This window comes from Prosopis cineraria, unplaced genomic scaffold (assembly GCF_029017545.1).
Source record: "Prosopis cineraria cultivar Desert tree isolate PC_DT_omini unplaced genomic scaffold, ASM2901754v1 PC7, whole genome shotgun sequence".
Lineage (NCBI taxonomy): Eukaryota > Viridiplantae > Streptophyta > Magnoliopsida > Fabales > Fabaceae > Prosopis > Prosopis cineraria.
Window position 1 is genome coordinate 5,371,100 of NW_026555338.1, and position 22,916 is coordinate 5,394,015.

Here is a 22,916-nt window from a genome sequence, read left to right on the forward strand (position 1 = left end):
AGTTAAGGAACAAGTTGAGTCCTATTTTATACAAGAGGAACCCTTTTGGTACCAAAGGGTTGAGGTAACAGGGGAATTTATATTTTTTATTACTTTGTTTTAGCTATTTTTGAATAAATATTATTAGCTATCATGCATTACATGCTTTAAAAGATTAAATGTGTTTTATAAGGGATTATGGGGTACTACTTTGATTATAGTGCAAATATGTTTTTCTAATTGTTTAACAACAATGTTTTTATGGAAACGAGATTTGTTTGCATATATTGTAATCATAAAGAATAGAAGTTGCACTTAAGGAAGTGTAACTAAGTAAGGTACCTTAAATAGGCTAAGGAACTGTTTAAGGGAGATTTATAAATGTTATACTACCTTAGAGTGTTGAAGTAGTCAATACTCGAGAAAGGTAGACACGAGCAAAAGGCATGATCTTGGTGGGAGTTCACTAATAAGAAGGTATGGACTTTTGATATTCTATGGCACACTGCCAGTACTCAATGTTATCGTATGTATTGTGGGCTCAGTGTACTAAAGTAGTTAGTGTATTGAGTGTTCAACACCTCTCATGGGGGAGGAAATCTGACATATGAAGTGCGAGGTTGAGTGCCTAGGCCAAGGTAGCCCTCACATAGAGAGTAAGTCGGGTTGGCTCTGGGAGGGAGTTAGCTTTGACTGCTTAGGATTTACGTCGAAGGGGCATAGGTGGTTTAGTGGATTAGATCTTGCCTTAGATTATGTTTTGTGCCTGTAGAGGTACAAGTGGGTATAAGGTTTACATGCGAGTTAAAGAGTGTCAGGGGGCATTTTGTTAGTCATGAAAGGCCATACCGGCCTATGTCATGCATTCATGCATTTTAAATGGCTAAATTATATACTATTTTGAATTTATTATTCGTTTATTCGATTATGGCTTACTTTGTAATAATCAATATAAATTTCTCTATTACCGAGACTGTAGTTGTCTCACCCCTTTCTTTTTAATATTTCTAGGTCCAGGCGAAGGAACCAGTGGAGGATAGGTAAAGGAGCAGAGCTAGGGGTTGTTTGTGAATTGTAAAGAATTGCAATCCCTTTCTTTTGAGCAAATCTATTATAATGTATTTAGAATTAGGGTGTCAGTAGGATGTGATTATGTATATGTGTGTGAGTATGTATGGATTGTATGGCTTGTGTATGAATTTTTATTTGCTTGTAGACTTATGGCTAGGAAACTTGGCTATGGCGTATGGTTTTGATAGATTTATTTAGTAAACCAAGTTTTCACTACAAGCAAATATTTATGTTGGTATATATGTGATTCTACAAGTAAATGCAAAGTGGTTGCATTGCAAATGGTATGCTATAGGCAAACATACATCTTGGATAGAGAGAGTGGGTGCATGGGCCTCACAGAGATCTCTGATCCAAGTGAAAATGTTTAGTGTGTTATTCATATGTGTATATGATAATTGGAATATTTTTTGGCCACTCTTGTATGATTTGTGCATTTTGGGGGTTTAAGGTCCATTTTGAGAAATGACACCCGGGTGGTTAAATTTTGGTATAAAGATTTCTTATATCATTTAAATGTTCTATTAGGTGTTTTTAGTCCTATTTGACGTGTCCAAAGTGTTCCCACAAGTTTGTGGCCATTAGGATGAGATTTGGATAATTTTAAAAATGGTTTTTACCAAAAAAATTATACTTTTGCATCCGAGTGTCCAAATCTTAATCCGACCATTAGATTTCTCTAAAATTTAGGTCACAAGTAAAATGTTTTATAAGATTCATGTGGGCTTTGGAATCACATCGATCAGATACCAGACAGAGAAATAGCGCACTCTGAAATTTAGTTCGGAGGAGCTATCATGACAGTACTTTTGCTGTCATGACAGCAACATTAATGATGTTGCAACATACACGAAATTCAATCTGTCTGTTGGATCTTTTCAAAATTTTATATGTTAATAGTACTATTTAAAAGTGACATGTAGGCTTTGGAATTGCTCCGATCGGAGGTTTGATGACGAAATGGTGCACCCGAAAATTAGTCCGGAGGTGCTATCATGACAAAACGGCAAAAATGATCAATTTTTAACATGTCTAATTTTTAATCCAACTGTTGGATCTTTTTGAAATTTAGTACACTTATAGTATCCTTTGAATGTGATGTGTGAGCTTTAAAATTACTTTGATCGGGGATCAAATGACAGAACAGTGCCTCCCAAAGTTGGCTAAGGAGGGTTATCATGATAGCAATTTAATGCTGTCATGACAGCATCTTTTACTCCGCTTTTGCCTAGCTTGCTTTCATGCGTTATAGGTAAAACCTATAAATTATTTTTTTAAAAAAAGGTTTTAAATGTTTATTTTGCAATCATGTATCTGCTTAGTGATTTAAATGGTTTGTTTCCTAAGTTGGTTTTAGGATTAATTCCTTAACCACACTTAGTTTATTTGAATTGTATGATTTTTGGATAACACTTGGGGCAAGTGTTACACTTTCTCACATAAGTTTCACTACTCATTCACATTTTCACATCACACACTTTTATACATAATATACATATATATATTATATTCATTCATAGCTATAAATTCTTAAACTTTCATTTCATAAATCAATTACATGCTAAACTAGTTTTCATAGTAAACTTATACACAAAACCTTATAAAAACAATAATACATTTACTTCTATACAGTTATCCTTCTATCTAATAGAAAGGGTTACCTGTGTTCCACAACCCTATTCGAGCTTCCTTTTTCTATTTACGCGTCATACACTAGAATCTACATAAAATTAGCACCCAGAGTCAATTTCACCTTGGACAAAAAGTGCCAATTATCACAATTAAACATCTAATCACTGCTATTCCCCTTATCTGTACCCATATCCATGCTCTACTTCCAATTACCATTCAATTTAGGCACTACACACCTATTATCAAATTTCCCCTATTACTTTCTCTCTAAATTAGATCAAATTGTGCCTATAGTTTCAAAGCTTTATCCAACTCAAACTAGTCATAAAGTACTAGCTTAGTCCTAGAGGACCTTTCTATTACTATAGGACAAGAAATTAACTTCTTAAAACTTCTAAATCTAGTTTCTCACTAGTTTAAACTAAGAGAAAATAGAGTAGAATTAGAGATTAAGGTAGTACGAGACTTACCTGATAAGTAACAGGTCTAAAACATTATCCTTTCTTCTAAAAACTTAAGCCCTAGTAGATGTTGGCTTCCTTTTCCATGCCTAACCTTATTTTCCTTTCTCTTTCTTTTGTTTCACGAGTTGTTCCACATTCTAGTTAATCAAAATTTTGTACCGTGCACCATGGTGCATCCGTCCTCCGTTGTTGCACATGGCACAGTGAGGGTAATCCTCACTATGCTCACACGCTCTAGTTCGGGATATTACTCTTCTGCTCATATTTGCACATATAATATTCCAATGAGCTAATACAATACTTCACTAACTAGAATACTAATCTCACATTAAATTACTAATTCATTTCATAATCAATCATTAACACAAGATTATAAATTTAAGATGTTATAGTGCAAAGGGAAAAGAACTAGGTCAAGAATAGAGATTTCTCTTGAAAACCCATTGTAAGATGGTGTAATAAATTTGAGTAAATAGTAGTGGTTATGTATATAAGTTTCCATAGGAATCAATATTTAGGCATAAACCTATGATTATATATGTATGTGTGTGATTTTTAAGTTCTAGCCCCATAACTTGTGTATATATGTATACATGATGAAATGGCAATGTGGGCTAGTGGATGAGTGTGAATACATGTGAATATGATGTATACTGGATGTATATGTGAAATTGGCCTTAGATATGAATGAGATTGAGAAATATGAAATATGCCCACAGTATGATGGGCAATTTACAAGCCAAAGGTGTATATGCGTGTTGTGTGGTGTATATAATTGGTTAAATAGGTGTACATTATCCATTTGAATGTGGTTAAGGCCCTAAAAGTGGTTGATGACATGTGATTTCCATTGGAGATGCTTAAGTGGCAAATTATGACATGAAACGGTCAAAATGCACTTGGTTGTTCAATTTTTGAACAGAGTATTGGATTTTAGTGAAACCAGTGTCATTGGTTAGATTGTGAAATAAGTTTCGTGTAGGTACTTGAATCACCTAAATCAGACATCTGATGCAAAAATGGCACACTTTTGAAGTTTGTATCAGAATCTATAATTTGACAGCAGATTCTGGTATGTGCGCCGTGGCGCACGTGTCAATGTGTGACTACATGCCACGGCACATGGTACAGAGCATACAACTAAGGTCTTTATACCACATGCTGTAGTGTATGTAGCACGAGCTGCTGCGCATAGCCCACTTTTTGTGTGAATTGTGATGATTTAAGTTGCTCTTTCATGTGTTTATGTCTAATATTTCTACTATGTGCTAGTTTACGTAAATGATTTCTATAAAGAGATTTTCAGAAGTTCTCACATTGGGATCCCAAAGCTTTCAAAGATGTTATTTTAATTAGTAAATTGTGTGGAAGGTTGTATGGTAGTGTCATTAAGGGCATTGCATCTTTTGTGTGGGGGTAGGAACTTGATTTGTGAGTGTCAATGGAAAAAAAACTATAATGTATTTTGTCCTTTTATAGTGAGATTATGACCTCCTAGTGTGAAAATAGTCAAGTGAAATAGTCAAATAGTTAGTTAACAAAATCCCAACCTCAATCAACTAATGATCCATTAATTTAGTTATTGGGGAATAAAAGGGATGAGTGTCAAAGTTTACCATTAGTAATTGTAAATAATTTCTAGATTAACCAAAATCAAGATTAGGTTAATAATTGGATGGGAGGGGATTTATGTTAGGAAAAAAGTAGGATTAAATGATTGATAGGCATTGTCTAATGAATGGGGGCAATTGTTATGGGGGAAAAAAACCTTCGTTTGATCTTATTTGTGCGATTGAGTGAGGAAACTATTTTCATCATTTATAAGCCACCCTATTTCAAAATTAGGAAATTAATAAAGATTACTATTAAAATATTAACAACAAACAATATCTAACAAAAAATTAATAAATTAGCAAAGATTAGTATCAAAGTATTAATAATAAACAATATCTAGTAAAAATTAGTTACAATTATTAGTAATCATCAATAGAAGATATCAATCAAATTTAATAAAGCTTAGTATTAAGGTATTAATAACAAAAAATATTTAATAATAATAATAATAACCATCATCATCATCATCATCAAGTATTAGGGGTTATTTTATTGTTGTTTGGAGGAAATATGAAATAAGAGATGTTAGTGGGTGTGTTTGCTGGGAAGGGAGAAAAAAGGCTTTAAGGCTTGGTTTTATTATTACTGGAGAAAGAAAAAAATATGAAATAACAATCGGATCTGCTTCTTGGTTACAAAAAAGGGCTTTAACTATGCCGCTAAATTAAGCCAGGTGTACTATATGGCTCTTTTTAAGAAGAGGGGATGAGTATTTGCTGAGACACTAGAGAGATTAATAATAGGGTAAAGGAAAAGAAGAGAGAAAATGGAGAGTTTGGGGATTCTGATGTCATTTTTAGATTGGGTCAAATATGGTCTCCCCGGGCTCAACTTTTTATCTTGCATTTTAGACGGGGTGCATTCTTAGCTCTCATGTAGGGAAGATCTATGGTATTTAATCTTCTTCATTTGGTGAATCTTCCTAAGGTTGTAAGAGGAGAGGGGACGCACTTTAATGTGGGATAAATTTACTACCCTTACGCCATTTGCAAAACTTCTATCGTCACCCTATGGGAGGGGCCTTAGTAGTAGGAGTCAAGCTGGTGGGTGCTTATGATTCTTGGGTAGCAAGGTTCTTTAAATGTCATCTATAACTATCTTTCTATTCATTCCATCTCATTTGTACATCTGATGCTGAGGAAGGTGCGTGTGAACTCTAAGCTTCACTGATGGTTTGAGTTGTGTTGGTGTTAGGTCTCCCTTCTCCTATGTAGGTGCCTTATGTAAGCATTCAATTTTCTATCTCTTGCCATTAAAATTATCTATTGAGTGTTATGGGTTTCCTACTATAAATAGGTATCGATACTTCAGTGGTTTGTACTTTTATGGATTTCACTTGTGTTTACGTTTTAGAATATGGATATTCATAGTAAGGTTGGTGAGTGGGGGGTAAGTGCAATTCGACATCACAATTTGGCTGATCTTAATGCTTCCACCAAGTCATGGGTCGTTACCATTCATGTTATCAGGATATTCAATATGTGATATCTAAAATGTTGACTTTAGTTATCTAAAGAAGCTACTGTCGATGGGATTTATTTTCTTGGATATTCAGGTGGTGCCTTCGTTTTCAGGGCTGTTTTGGTTTTTTTAACTAGTGGTTGAGTGTGCACCTAATGTTACACTAATATTTTAGTTTATGCTTGTGCTGCTTAGTTTTCATGTTTCCTTTTTTTTTTTAGCTAGGTGCCAGCGTAGAATGATGTTAGCTGTAGTAGTGGGGGAAGACATGATTGATCAATTCATGACTATTCTTTTATATAGGATGTGTTATTGCTTGATTTTGTTTGATGTGGTGGAATTGTCTAATGAGATTTAGCTTAGGCCATACACTCAAGTTGAGTAGGTGAATGTGCTTCTGCCTTCTATGAATTTCATTTGAGGTTTTTCTTGATTTGAAACAATTCTATGGCTTAGATGAAATGTGTGTAGGTCTGTATGTTTCTCCTTTACTTTGTTATTCTTGCTAGGTTAGGGGTGTTGTGTTGAGGGGCTTGTGTTTGATCATTGTCACTTGTAGATATTTATAGGATATTTATAGGATATTTAAGGATGTTTGAGACTTGGTTCCTTTGAAGGACAACCATAGGCTGTACTTTGTGAAGTGGATCTTCTATCTAAAGGATAATGAGTACTCGCCTTCTAAAAATTCTACTTGTTTACTTCACTTGAGATGCTTTAGTTTTTAAATGTTATTGTTTTTTTCACTTTAGGAGTTTTCATGGTCTCTATTGATGATGAACATGTATGGGAATGGTGTAGGAAGAATAGGATGAAAGGGATGCTTTACAGAGACTTAGCCAGTAATGTATGGAGGGATTATGTCACATACTCAAATGCAAGAACCACAGATATGATATAACTCCAGTATTATTCAGTAAGGTCACTATCGTTTAAAATAGAGAATGATTACAGTGGAAGGGAAAAGATGAATAGCAAAGAAACTTTCAACAGAGATGAAATATAGATGAGAGAGAAAAACTATAACAATATGCTAACCACCACATCATTACGTTCAGTCCCTATACGTATTGTTATCTTTCCCCTCATTGACTCTTGCACCTTCCACGTGACCCTACGAGCATGAGTGCTTTTGCGCAATGCTTTTGGAATATTCTTTTATCCATCTGTCTCAACTCTGTTGGTCTCCACGTTGGCATTTTGCTCGTCATCCTCCAGCTAAGGTGTTGTGACAATGCCTCCTCTGCGACAGGGACCTTGTCCCTAATATCAAGAAAAAGGTAATCCCGAGTAAAAGACTCGAAATCTTCCCTTGTAGGCTCACCCCATCAATCCCATCATATCAACAACTGTAGCACCCATGTATCAATCCCATCATATCAACAATTGGCAAATCCTAAGCAATTCGAAGGGATGAACAAGTAGTCCATCCTCATCAATTAGGAAAGGTAACGGCATGTAAGTAGAATCAACAGTGCCATGACAACGCTTGAGTAATGAAATATGGAAGACTGGGTAGATATGAGTATGCGGAGGAAGGTCCAAATGGTAGGCTATAGTCCCAACGCGTTGGAGGACCTTAAAAGGACCTAAATATCAAAAGCCCAGCTTCTGGTTCTTATGAAATGCAATCGTTGATTGACGATACGGTTGGAACTTGACAAAGACATAATTACCTATGTTGAATTCATCAAAACGGTAGTGCAGGTCAGCATTAGACTTCATATGATTTTGAGCCCTTTGAAGATTGGACTTAAGTACAGAGAGGATATGATCCAGATCTTGTAACAGATCATAAAGGCAGCTAGCATGTCAGAAGTAGAATAGTCACAAATTAACTACAGTGGGTCACGACCATAGATTGCCTTAAAGGGTGTCATTCTAATGGAGGAATGAAAAGACGTATTATAACTATATTCAGCCTACGACAAAAAATCTAACCAACATCAAGGACAATCATTAATGAAGCAACACAAGTACATTTCAACGTATCAATTCAAAGCTTTTGACTAGCCATCGGTCTCTAGGTGATAGGCCGAACTCATGTTTAACTAAACTCCTTGAAGACGACATAAGGCTTACTAGAATGAACTGGTAAAGACTTTGTCTCGGTCCAAAATAATAGAACTAGGCATACTATGAAGTCTGACCACATGAGACAGGAAAACAACAGTGACTTGGTGACTAGTATAAGCACTTTGAAAGGGTGCAAAGTGTGCATATTTGGATAGTTGATTAATTACAACCATAATAACAGTATTTTGATAAGCCAAGGGTAAGCCAGCTATAAAATCCATGGTGACTGATTCCTACATTTGGTTTGAGATAGGTAAAGGACAAAGAAGGCCTGTAAGAACTATTTGAGCAACCTTGGCTCATTGGCATATCATGCAAGCATGAACGAATTGCTGAACATCCTTATGCATCTGCGGCCAATACATGTTAGAAGCTAAGCGATGAAAAGTACACAAAGCACCTGCGTGTCCACCTATCACTGAAGAGTGAAACTCCTATAGAATTCTTTGCACAAGCTTGAGATTATTACATGGTAGTACTATTCTATTTTGAAAGTGCAATACCCATCCTATAAATGGAAACCATTTAACAAGGCTAATGATGCATAGATCACTTGCTGACTGATTCATTTAATGAACTTAGAATGTTGAGCTGCCTGAATAATATCTTTAAATAGGGATGATTGAAGCTGTTATAAGGTCATATAGGTGACACACGACAAGGCATCAGCAGTAAGATTTGTCTTGCTTGGGCAACATTCAATTGAGAACCTATAACCCAACAATTTAGGTAAATACTGCTCTTGCTCAGGTGTTTGTAGGACTTGGCAGTTGAGATGCTTCAAACTCTCCTAGTCTGTTCAAATCACAAATGGATGACTAAAGAGATAATGCTGAAATTTTACAACAGCTTGAGTAATTGAAAACTACTCACAGACATAAGTAGACCGCACTTGCATTCATTAAGAGAGTTATTTGGAAAAGTACACAATGGGATGACCATTCTGGCTTGGAATTGCGCCAATGGCACTACTAGAAGCATCCATCTCCACAATAAAAGGTTGTGAAAAATCAGGCAATGATAATACAAGAGCTTCCATTAATGCATGCTTCAGTTCCTCGAATGCAAGTTGCGTAACTTTTGACCACAAAAGCCATCTTTTTGCTACAACTTGGTAAGTGGGCTTGCTAACTGAGCATACTTAGAGATAAAGCATCTGTAATACCCTGTCAATCCCAAAAACCCATATAACTAAGTAACGTTCTTTGGAACCAGCCAATCTCGTATAGCCTCACCTCATAGGGTCCATGAAAACACCAGCAACAGTCACTACATGTCCTAAATAATCAACTTGGGTTTGATTGAAAGAGCATTTAGTTTGTTTGGAGTAAAGCTGGTTAGCTGAGAATATTTGTAACACCTGTTCAACATGCTTAAGATGTTGCAACCATCTAAATTAATATATCATCAAAGAAAGTAAGCACAAATTTTCATAAATAAGGCTTAAAATACTAAGTTCATTAAGGATTGAAATGTGGCTGGAGCATTTGTTAAACCAAATGGCATAACAAGCCATTCATAAAGGCCTTGATGAGTCCGTAATGCCATTTTCTCTCAATCAGATTCATGCATGCGGACTTGACGGTAGCCTGCTCATAAGTCAACCTTGGAAAAATACTTTAAACCTCCCAGCTTATCCAATAACTCGTCTACTGTAGGCATTTGAAATGAATCCTTTACTGTCACTTCATTCAATGCTCTGTAATTGACACAGAGTCTCCATGAGCCATCCTTCTTTTTAACCAGCAAAATAGGGCCAGAAAATGGGCTGACACTCGGTTGTATGAATCCATCCTATAATGATTCTTCTACCATCTATTCAATCTCAGCCTTCTGACTAAACGGATAGCGATTGGGACGCACCTTCACCAGTCCAGCACTAGGCTGTAAAAGTATTCTATGATCACAGTCATGGCTAGGAGGAAGCTCATGGGGTGCCTCAAAAATAGAATGATATTTTTGTATTAAATTGTCTATCTCTGCTGGCAATGAATCTTTCAAACTGGAGTTACTACAGTCATCTAGCATTAAGAGTTAAAGCAAAAAGATATCACTCATCGAATGTGTGTCTTGCAAATAGCTGAAGTAATGGTACTGGGCGAAAGAACATTGAGCTCAACTCTTGCCCATCAACATTATAAATTTCCCTCGATACAAAAACCTTATAGTAGCCTTACTATAATCAGCCATATGAGGGCCTAAAGTGGCTAGCCAGTTAAACCCAAGTACAATATCCGACCCTACTATGTCTAACACAAAGGCTGCTACTCGAATGGTATGGCCTTCAATATGTACAGGCAATTTACAAACTAGGCCCATTCCCTTCATGATCTACCTGTTACTAACTAAAACACTTATGGGCTTTATGGATTTCACTAGAATCTTAAGATGGTCTACCACTCTCAGATGCACATAGCTATATGAGCTTCCTCCATCAAGAAGAACCTATACAACAATGCCCTTGATTGTTCTAGTGAAGCGAATTGTGGTATGTCCTGCGGTGCCATTATAAGCTTGTAAGGAGATATGGTAGAACATTGCTATATTGTTTGACTCTAAAACCTGTGAATCTGGTTTCAGTGGTAGCAGTAGTTTAGGAACTTCTTCCTCCTCATCATTTTGAAACCATATAAATTTTTGATTAGTGCACATATGATTAGGAGTAAATTTTTCATCATATATGTAGCAAAAGTCCCTTTTCTCGTCGAATCTACATCTCAGCTGGAGTGATTTTTTAACCTAGTATTAACATCCTGATTGGTGGTGTGGGAAGTAAGGAAGGGTTAGTCGATTTCAACATAGTCATTGATGAGTTCCCCATTAATGGAATAGAGACATTAGTCCTCGGTGTCGTAGTAAGCTTTAAAGGCCGAGCAGATGATCCCCCACTTCCACTAAAGTTACTGTTACATTTGACACCCCAAGCTACATTGCTAAATTTCTCATTAAACAACTTGGCAAAACTCACCATCTGTAATAGAAACTTTAGGGTCTGAGCCACCACCTTGTGGCAAACGTTGGGTTTCAGCCCCCTAATATAGCAATCCAACAATACTTCATTTGATACCCTTTCAGTGTGATTAGCCAACATCAAAAATTGCTAGTGGTAATTGTCTAATGAGTCCTCTTGCACCAACTTGAATAGTTGAGATTGGGGGTGTTCAAATTGAGTCAGATCGAAGTAGTCCTTCATTATGTTAGCCAATTCTTCCCAGGTGGTTATTAGGTTAGACTTAAGCATCATTCAAAACTAAAGCAAAGTAGGCTCGTCTATGTGCAGTGATGCTAATATGATTCTCTGTGATAGCGACATCTGATAGAATACAAAAAATTACTCTGTATGAAAAATCCACCTATGGGGATTGGTGCCATCAAATCAAGGAAAGTCAATCCTTACCTGTCACTGATTGTTCTAAAAGAAACCTCCCATGCCACTATTTGATCCACTTGGAATCTTGCTTTGTTCAACTTCCCGATTTGTCTTTTCTATCATTTGAACTATGGCATCCATCCTCACCTTCAATTTTTCAAATTGAATACTTGGTTATTTGGTTAAGGAGTCTATCGCTACTTCTAGTTTCTCAAACCTCGAATCTAGAGCTCGTAAAAGCTCACCCATAGTAATCTCTAGACGCTGCAACCTTGCATTGCTAGAGCTCTCAACACAATCAACAAACTTATGGATACTCTGCATATTTTCCTGTAGATTCCTCATTTCAATGGATAACTCCTTCAGTCATGTATTCTTGGCCATTTTCAACTCTCAATGACAGCACCTTTGTCATGTACTCAAATACAAGAACCACTGACATGATATAACTCTAGTATTATTCAGTAAGGTCACTATCATTTAAACAAAGAATGATTACAATGGAAGGGAAAAGATAAATAGCAAAGAAACTTTCAGGAGAGAGGAAATACATATGAGAGAGAAAAACCATAACAACATGCACAAGTGCCTCATCATTACGTTCAGTCCTTAGACATATTGCTATCCTTCCCCTCATTAGACCCCCGCACCTTCCACGTGACCCTACGAGCATAAGTGCTTCTGCGCACTGCTTTTGGAATATTCTTTTGCCTATCTGTCTCAACCCCGTTGGTCTCCACGTTGGTATTTTGCTTGTCATCCTCCAGCTGAGGTGTTGTGACAGATTATGAGATGAGATGAGATGCAGTTAACCCTGAAGCACCTTGGGAGGTTCACAATCCAATGTGGTGAGATTGCTAATTATAAGAACTTCGCTTACTTGAAGCTGAGATTGTTCCCAAATACTCTCACGGGCTCGGCGTTCACATGGTATACATCACTACTTTGTAAGTCAATCATCAACTAGATGGAAATGGAGTAGAAGTTCCACATCCAGTTCTATAAAGTAGAGCCAGAGGTCAGCATAGCAAAACTCTGCAAACTCACACAATAGGCTAGAGAGACAGCGGACGAATACTTGGTGAGGTTTAAACATCTGAGGAGCAGGTGCCATGTGCCACTTCCAAAAAATGAATTTGTCAAGCTGGTACAAGTAGGATTGGATATAGAGCTCCGAAAGAAATTCCAGGGGATAGAATTTCAAGATTTCTATGAGTTCATGGCCAAGGTGTGGGTTTATGAGGAACTACTCAAGGAAGAGGACCATCACTAATGGACTACAGTAGGGACTTATTTTATTGACCTAGTCGTAGTGGTGGCAGAATTGAAGAATGCTAGTAATTACACATGCCCAGCTTTGGTAAGGAAGGCTGAAGAACTGCCCAAAAGACCAAACACAGTTCAGTACACCTTTGATACTACTAAAACAGAGGAAATTTTTTATTTCCTCCTTAAGGAAAACTTTATCTCTCTGCCCATGGATCATAAAATTCCTTCCAAGGAAGAACAGAAAGGGAAGGAATATTGTAAATATCATTACTCGTGGAGCCACAACACAAGGGGTGCTGGGCATTCAAGAATGTCATCTAAGATTGGATCAACAAGGGTGTTATGAAATTCCCTAAGGAAGAATCCATGGTAGTAGATGAAGACCCGTTCCCCCCATTTGCTATAGTCAACATGGTGGAGATAAACTCTAGCAAACGACGGCCCAAGAAAAGTGATGGTAAGTAGAAGGATGAGAGACCTTGGAATGTTTGGAATAGGGATAAAGTGACTCAAGGAAACTCTAAGACAGTATGGGACTACCTAGGGAAACCTACAAGCTGGTCTAGTAAGACCAGGTCTTCTAAATAAGACATAGGCCTGAAGGGCTAGAATATGAAAAGCTTGGATGGCTCTAAGGTAGTTTGCGATTGCTTGGGGGAACTTAGAATGGAGATAGTTAGTGAAAAATGGAGAAAACTGGCAAACAACCCTCAGGATAGGATGTTGGCTCAGGGGGATTAGTAATGACAGAACCAGATGGACCAAAGTGGTTTGAGACTGCCTAGGGAAACCATCTGGCAAATTTGACTTCTTTATAAAATACTTAGCCCCCCTAGATCAGGTGAACCATTCACAGGGACACCAATGGGCTGGGATGTAGGCCCCGATGGCCTACCGTTACTGCCATTAATGCCATAAAAAAATAACACAGAGCTTCCTTTAAAACTAAAAGCCGTTAAGGGTTAGGGCAGGTTTGTTATGCCGCCTGGCAACGTACGACTTTTGAAATGGAGAGTTGTGAGGCACAAGAAGTTCCCAGCTGCCTTAACAAGAACCCAAAAGCAACGTCTTTAATGAAAAATGGCTACACATAGGTACCTCGAACAGTAAAAACCAAGGTACAGGATAGCCCTGACATTTAACAGGAGGCTAGCAAGTTTAAAAGGAAGTCCACTAAGGATCAGGATGAAGGAAGCGAGGCCAAAAATTAAAAGAATGAGACCATTCACGTTAGAGAGATACTGCTCAACCTCTGCTACGTGGTCTTATTAACACTACCTTCTCAATTCTGGTCCACTACTAGTAATACCCAGGGCCAGTAAAAACAGAACTCCTCGGGGCTGACACAGACGAGCTCATATCAGTATTGCCCAATGGAACTAAGAGAAGAAGAAGAGTATGAGCCTATAAGTACGCAAGCACAGAAAGGAGAGATTGCAAAGCCCATCTGTCAAATCACTTTACAAGCAATAGAAGGAAAACCAAAGTAGTTCATCCTGGAGAAACCCAGTGTGAAGATGACTCAGCACTTAAAGCCTTTATACATTAGGGCATATTTTGATGGGAGACCAATGACTAAGGTCCTTATTGATAATGGCTCGACGATGAACATTCTGCCAGCCTACATGATGATCAAGATGGGATGAGAGGAGCATGATCTGATGCTGACTGATGTATCGATTGTAGGGTTCACTAAGACCGTATCCAAGGTCCTCGACGTACTACCATTACAAGTTGATGTTAGGACCAAGTCATCACTGATGGCCTTTTTTGTGATTAGCACCACAGCACAATATCAGGCCCTCCTAGGACGGGATTGGATCCATGCTAATGAGTGAGTACCTTCTTCACTGCACCAATTGCTCCTTTTGTGAAAAGGAGAGGAGGTAGAAGTGGTCTGGGCTGACGACAAGCCATACACAATAGCCACTAACTTTGTGGATGCGAGGTATTACGATGCTGATGTGGGCCAGTTTACATTCTAAAAGGCTCAAGGAATCCTCTCATGCAGAACAACATCAGAAGCTATAATGCCTCTAACCTCACAGAGGCGCAAGCCCATCATAGAACTGGTTGATGACTAAAACAAACAGAGGAAAGGCCATAGCAACTGCAGCCATTCAAAAGCTATGGTTGTATAATATATAAGAGAAACTAGAAGACTATAGAACTGAGATCTACGGGAATGAAGTTGTAGATGAAACCCAAAAAGTAGCACAACTGCACGAGCTAGACCCTGTACCTCTAAAATTTGAAGACATAGCCCTAGAGGTCCAGGATCCACTAGAAGAAGTAAACCTCGAATCCCTATAAGAGCTGAAGATCACATTCATTGGCTCACTACTAGATAAAGAACAAAAGGTTGCCATCAAGCTAACACTGCTAGAATTCAAGGACTGCTTTGCATGGGATTATGATGAAATGCTAAGGCTAGCTAAGCAACTGGTCAAACATAGGCTTTTTATAAAGCCAAACTATAGACCGCATTAATAGCCCGCCAGGAGAATGTCAATAGAAGTGGAGCTATGAGTAAAGGAAGAGATCAAACGCCTCTTACGAGCCAAATTCATACGATCCTATAGGTATGCTCAATGGCTCTCAAACATAGTCCTAGTAGTCAAGAAGAATGGGAAACTGCGAGTTTGTATAGATCTCTAAAACATAAACTCAGCGATACCTAAAGATATGTATGCAATGCCTATTGCAGACAGGTTAATATATGCTGGGGCTAGAAATGCTTTGTTAACATTCATAGATTGCTTCTGTGGATACAATCAAATATTTATCGTAAAAGAAGACATTCGCAAGACTGCTTTCAGTGTTTGAGCCCCATTAGAACATTCAAATGGGTAGTTATGCCCTTTAGTTTGAAAAATGTCAGGGCCACCTATCAATGGGCTATGAATGCCATCTTTCATGATATGATAGGGAAGCATCTAAAAGTATACATAGATGACATAATAATAAAATCTAAGAAGGAATATGATCATATTAAACATTTAAGGATGAGTTTCCTCTAAATGAGGGAGGTCGACCTTAAGTTAAACCCATTAAAGTGTGCTTTCGGTGTAACCGCAGGTAACTTCCCTAGATTCCTAGTCTATAGAAGGGGGATTGAAGTAGACTAGAATAAAGCACGAGCCATCTTAGAGGCAAAGGCGCCGATTGATAGGAAATTAGTCGCTTATCCTCAAAATTACACTAAAGCTAACCTTAATGCAATATAGGGCTAACCTTAGGTCATCTCCCAAGGAATGGTTTTAAGTCTAATTGAAAGTTATCTAGTAAAATAAATCAACCAAAGTTTGTAGGAATTTAGTTACCTAGCTAATTAGCTAAACTAATTACCTAATGTGCAAGTAATTAAAATGCTAGTAAAAGTGAGTGAAATGAACTTCCCTTTTCACAATAATGGAACCCTAGAGATTAGTTGATTTTGGATTCATTATCTTCTCATGATTAGGCTAAGTTTAGCTTCCCTTTCCTCTTGACTAAAGCTGTCATGACTTAAGAAAATTATCCAAAGCCAATTAACCTAATTAGCTAACCTCCCTAAGTCTTAGATTAAAGTCCCTAGTTCAATTAACCAATTGATGAAGATATTAGCCAAGTGATTCACTCAAAATCCTCTCTCAACAACCATGGTCAAACACATAAATTGAGCAACCACAAGATTATGTCAAACTACTCAACAACACAAGAATTAACACCACAAGATTATGCAATATTAACACAAGAAATTCACTAATTGAAAAACACAAGATTATGTGCCAAACAAAGAGTGGCAAAATTCAGTCATGGCTGTCCAAGGAAGAAATTAAATGAAACAATCCTCTCTCTTTACATCAACATCAAATTTAAATTAGAATTTATAAGCTAAGATGATTAAACCCTAGATTAAGGAATCTAACCATCTAGTAAAAAGAGAAGAGGATAGGAAACAAAAGAACTTAGCCAATTTTAAGCTCAAGACTCATCCTCCATCTTCATCTCTCTAGGATTCCACAAAGAATCTTCATCTTCAAGAACCCTAGTGATTGCTTGTGAAGGCCAAACTCCATAGCTCTTGAATGATGGAAATGAGCTTCAATCCTTGTGAAAATGGAAGGGATGGAACGAAAATAAAGAGAGGAGAAGAATGGTATGAGTTTTGTGGAGGTTTGGTGGCTGAAAATGGAGGTTAGGGTGCTGGAAAATAAAGAACAAAAGAGAGAAAATGAAGAACACTATGAACAAGAGAGAGAGAGAATGTGGAAGATGAATGAGATGAGTGTTGGATCCCATTTGGGGTTTAAAATGGCATGCTCCTTGGTGTTTCTCATCACCTGAAGCTTAATTAAAACAATTTAAAATGTAAATGGGAGCCTTGTCACACTTGCAAGGTGGCAACTTCCTATTGGTTTGTAGATGATTCCAATGTGTGCCTAATTTCCCATGTGTCATCCACATCATTTCAGCTAATTTAATCCCTCAAAATAATTATAATTCACGTGCAAACCATCAGCCATTGACCTCAAGGAGTGTTGACCTCAATTGCCCAATTGATGCACAAGTCACATGCCACCTATGTCACATAAATCACATAATTTAATTAAATAGCATATGATATAATAAAATCTAATTCATGCCTAGAATTAAATTCATAATTATAAGGGAGAATTTATCAAATTAACAAAGTTTCAGGCTGCACAAAATTATATAAAAAATTTTCACACAAAGGCAAACCAAAAACTAGGACAAACTAAGACACTTAAGAAAGTGTTGACTTTTTTATTTAATTACTCCCAAACTAAAATGAATTTTAAAAATACAATTTCACCACTCATCAACTGGACATAAAATAAACTTTGTCAATTTTTCTTGTACATTTTCTCAAAAGTTCATTTTTTGGACCAAAATGCCCCTAGTGCACTGAACCTAGAAACTTAGGCAAAATTACAAATATAATGCAATGTGTGCGCTTGAAGGTGATAAATCATTAATAAAAGGGTCCTAATTGATAAATAAAAGTGGGTAACAAATGTGTTTTATCACCGATCAACAAGAAAGAGCTTCAAAGGTTGCTGGGGAAGGTCAATTACCTTAGGCGTTTCATCATGAACCTTGCAGGGAAGACGAAGGAGTTTTCTGAACTCTCGAGACTTAAAAATGCTGAGGAATTCACCTGGACTAGACATCATCAGGCGGCCTTTGACAAGATTAAAGAATACTTGACAAAACCTCCAGTCTTAGCAGCCCTGAGGGAGAACACCCTATTTCTATTGTATTTAGCTTCTACCGTCACGTCCATAGGTTGTATGTTAGCCTAAAATATTAATGGGGGACATGAACATGCAGTCTATTATTTAAGCAGGTGTTTAACTCCCACAGAGACCAGATACACAGCTGTAGAAATAGTGTGTTTGGCGCTATGTTATGCTTGTATTAAGTTAAGGCATTATATAATAAATGTAGTTATGTATGTAGTTTCTCATTTTGATTTAAATAAATACATGCTTAATTGGCCAATCATGCTGGGCTCCTTGAAGATGAGCAGGAACTACCTATGGTCTCAGTAGATCTGGAGCCCTGGGTGCTTAAATTCAATGGATCTAGTACTGAATAGGCATCTGGGGCCGGTATAGTGATAACCTCTCCTACGAGGATTAAAAACAATACTATCTATTTAATTAAATTTTGAGTGTACTAACAATCAAGTAGAATACAAAGCACTACTCACAGGGCTTGAGATTCTTCAAGAAATGAAGGCCTATGATGTGGTTATAGAGGGGGATTCTCGGTTAGTCATCAAATAGTTAACTGGCGAGTATAAGTGCACGAGCCCAGCTCTAGTGATGTATTATGCTAGGGCTTCTCAGATTTTAGAGGAGTTTGAAACAGTGACATTAATTCACATTCCTCGAGCTCAAAACTGGGAAGCCAATGAATTGGCTCAAATAGCATCAGGGCTAAGGCTGTCACTTGAACTCACTAGAAAGGTAATTATGGTGGAATGGAAAGAATATCCCTCGATCGTTCAGCGGGGTTTGACAGTACAATACAGTGCGGTCTCGCAAGGGTTAGCTCGGGATTGGAGAGATGATTGTAAGAGTTATATGCAAGATCCCAGTCAATGTTACCCTTACAAAACAAGGATACACACTCAATACTTTATTTTAATTAGAGATGAGTTATACAGAAAGACCCCGATAGGTTATTACTTAGGTGTTTGCCCTTCACTGATTATATGGAGGTTTTAAGACAGGTATATGAGGGAGTCTGCGAGGCTCATCAGTTAAGGCCAAAGATAAAATGGCTAGTATGTAGGCATGGATACTATTGGCCATTGATGACAAAAGACTGCATCGAATACACTAGGAGGTGCAAGAAATGTCAGACTCACAGGCTAACACAACCAGTACCAGCATCAGACATGCATCCGATCATCAAACTATAGCCTTTTAGAGGATGGGCCATGGATATAATAGGGAAAATCTATCCGGCCTCATCCAAGGGTTACTCATTCATCTTGATGGCCACAGATTATTTCACTAAATGGGTCCAGGCCGTGAACAAATCATGTTTTGTTTTGGGATTCCTCAAATGATTACAACAGACCAGGGGACAATGTTTAATAGAAGTGAATTCAAGGCCTTCACCGAGAAAAGTGGGATTAAGTTATTGGCATCGTTACTATATTATCCTCAGGTAAATGGACTGGCCAAAGCTTTCAACAAGATCATCCTTGAAATTTTAGAGAAAACAATTGAAGAGAATCCTTGAGAATGGCACAAAAAAATTCTTGAGACATTATAGGCATATCAAACATCTAAAACAGAAGCTACAAGCACGAGGCCATTTTGCCTATAGAAATAATAGTCCTTTCGGTACGCATTACGAGCAGTCTAGGAAGACCGTCTGATGACTATAATGAAGCCATGATGAATGGGTTAATTCAATTAGATGAAATTCATTTACAAGCACTCGACCATATGATCGCCCAGAAGAAGGAAGTTTTAAGAATATATAATGTGCGTATAAGAAGGAAGCACTTTCGGGTGGGTGAGATCATGTGGAAACTTGTGTTACCACCTGGTTTTAAGGACCGAACACTAGGTAAGTTTTCACCTAATTAGGAAGGACTGTCCAAGGTGAATGAAGTACTTAAAGGGAACACATACATGTTAGCTAGAGTCAACAGGATTCCATACAGACAAGCCATAAACGAGAAATATTTGAAGAAATATTAGCCGTCATTATAATAAGAAAGTGATAAAGGACTCGAGGCCTAAAATGGCCTCCAGGCATACAAGACTTGCACAATGATAAAGAATGTTTATTCTTTATTAGTATGTTGAATCGTGTTATAAAGAGTAAAGAATAGACAATATAAAAAAAAAGATATATATATTTACACAGCTATACTATTTACAATGACTGCACATGAGCTCCCACGTTGCCAAAACCGAGTCTAGATCTGTAGAAAGGGTTTGGTAGCGAGTAAGGACTATCTCAAACTCAAGTATAGACTGAAGCTTAGCATCCGAAATGGTTCGTGCCTCATCCAGAACCTTGGTAGCAACCTCCAGCTCGAGTTTTACTAGATCATCTTAAGCTTCAAACCTTACTAACTCTTCTTTAGCTACTACAAGCTGGCACTTCAAGTCCACCACCTTAGCCCCTAGTACCCAGAGGTGATCCACGCGGGGGCCAATCTCCTAGACCTGATCAGTAGCAATAGTCGTTTAGGTCTTGTCAGCTAAATATTTGTCCCTTAATGACCAGTTGTTCTTCAAATATTCTAATAGGAGGAGGAGTTCTTTACGGCACTAGCTGATAATGCCATAACATGTTAGGACTTGAGCTCACAGAAGTGCCAACTCAGACATGGAGACCGCCTTCTCCACAACCTCGAGAGCGCAGATCATTTCCTTAAAATTTTGTTTAAGGATGATAAAGGGATCATCGTTGAGTTAGAACTATACGACCCTCCAAACATCTAATATAACATCCATTTTAGGGACAGAATGTGGGAGAAGAGGGCGTTAGTGGGCATCGCCTCCAGTGCAGCCAGCTAAAGAAAACAAAATAACATTAGCATAAAAGACCAAGAAGAAACTGGAAGGACTAGGAAAAAAAGCAAATAGGACAATACCTGAATTAGGTCCACGAGTGCTTTATCTTTGGTTGTGGAAGGGGGAGGAGTACATGTAGACTGCATCGCCGAGCACAGAGCCTTCTTCACATGGCCTATTGAAGTAGAAGAGTCAGCTTGACCCCGCATTAAGCCACCTTAAGGAGAGATAAGAGCGGTCAAAGCATCACTTACAAACTTTATCTGCAACCCCTTTGGGGACCCCTCGGAGCTCCTACTCTCTTGGATACTTGACAAGTGGGAGGGAAGGATCAGATTAAGTGGAGGGACCATTTGGGGGCCTACAGCAGTAGCGAGGTCCTGGATCCCAAACTCTAACTTGTCATTTGAGGCTGCAACAAAAGCGTCTCTAAAGTCAAGGGTAGCCCCAACGTCTTCTGAACTGCCTGGGGCTGCAGTACACAAGGTAGCCCCTAGACTTTCATCATGTTCTGCCACCTCCTGGGTCACCTCCTAAGCGACTTCAATTGGGTCCATAGGTGTAGGCTTAGGAATGGTAGTAGCTTGAAAAGTGACCATTTAGAGATCTAGGAGCTAGGTCTCTTTCTCTCCTTATTAAATTAGACTCACTTTGCCATCGTCAGACTCTACTAACATGATCATCACCCGTTGGCGCTTATGTGTGCACTTTCCTTTTTGAGGTGTGGGGCCAATTAAGAAGGGTTAGAAGCAGGTTGGTTAAGTGGTGGGGGCCCACCACTAGTTAAGGATGATAAGACTCCAAGTATAATTTGAGAGACTTGAAGGAAGAGCTAGTATACAGCAGCCACATCTTCCGAGGAGTAGTGGTTGAAAGGAAGATCTCATCCTTCAGGGGGTTGGTAGGCTTGTTCTTTTTCTCCACCATATACTTGTACCAGGTAGGAAGGCGGCGGTCGGGGATATTGAAAGTTTTTAATGTCTTTCCTAAAGACCAGCTTTGCTAATAGAAGAACTCAATGTTCTTTAACTCAACCAGCGGATGACCACCCAGGAGATAGTTGAAAGGGTGGTTGGTGTCGAAATCTTCTGGGAATGGCTCCCGCCGAAGGTTAGGGAACTAGGCTATCGTCTATAACTTCAAAAACCAGATGAAACTATGGAAGTTGTTAAAGGGCTTCTTGGTCAGCGACTCCATCATGCTGTCATAAAGATGGCATAGAAACATAGTCCCCAGGGCTATTTAGTTGCCACAGAGCAGGGATTGAGCGATCCTTAATTGCAGTTGCACGGGCTTCCCTCCCCTTGGGGCTAGGATCTATTAACTTGGTAAGATCCATATGAAGACTAGGTGCTCTGTGGTAGTGATGGGCTCAAGGCTGGTTTCTCGAAGAACAACTCCATAATCTTCATATAGGAGCCTGCGCCCCTAATCTTGCTCTCCAAATTAACAGGGAAGGCGGTGTAGGAGTCATGTTTCTCTGGGATTACATAGAAGTTCTCCTCCCTGGTGATAGGCAGCCCTAGGAACATGAAGTCATCCCATAGCGTATGGGACATCGGGCTGAGCTCAATGGTGAAGGCATTGTAGATTGGAGCCTAAAAGCTGAGGAGGTTGTTAAAAGATCCATAGGGACGTTGATATCAACTAGAGACAACTAAATCAGGTCATATAGACCCATCTCCTTCTACTGAGGTGCATGTTTTGACTTCAAACGCCTTACCCCATTGACCTAAGCACGAAGAGATCGAGGCCAGTTCCTGAGCTTTCTACAGGATGACTTGGGGAAGGGTGAGGTCGTCCAGGCTAAGACTAAGTTGCAAATAGAGGTTAGTGGCCATGGATTTGGTTGTGTGAGAGCAATGACTTCAAACAGGTTGGGAGAGATTGTCAAATACTCAACGTCGCTCTTATTAGAGATTTGAA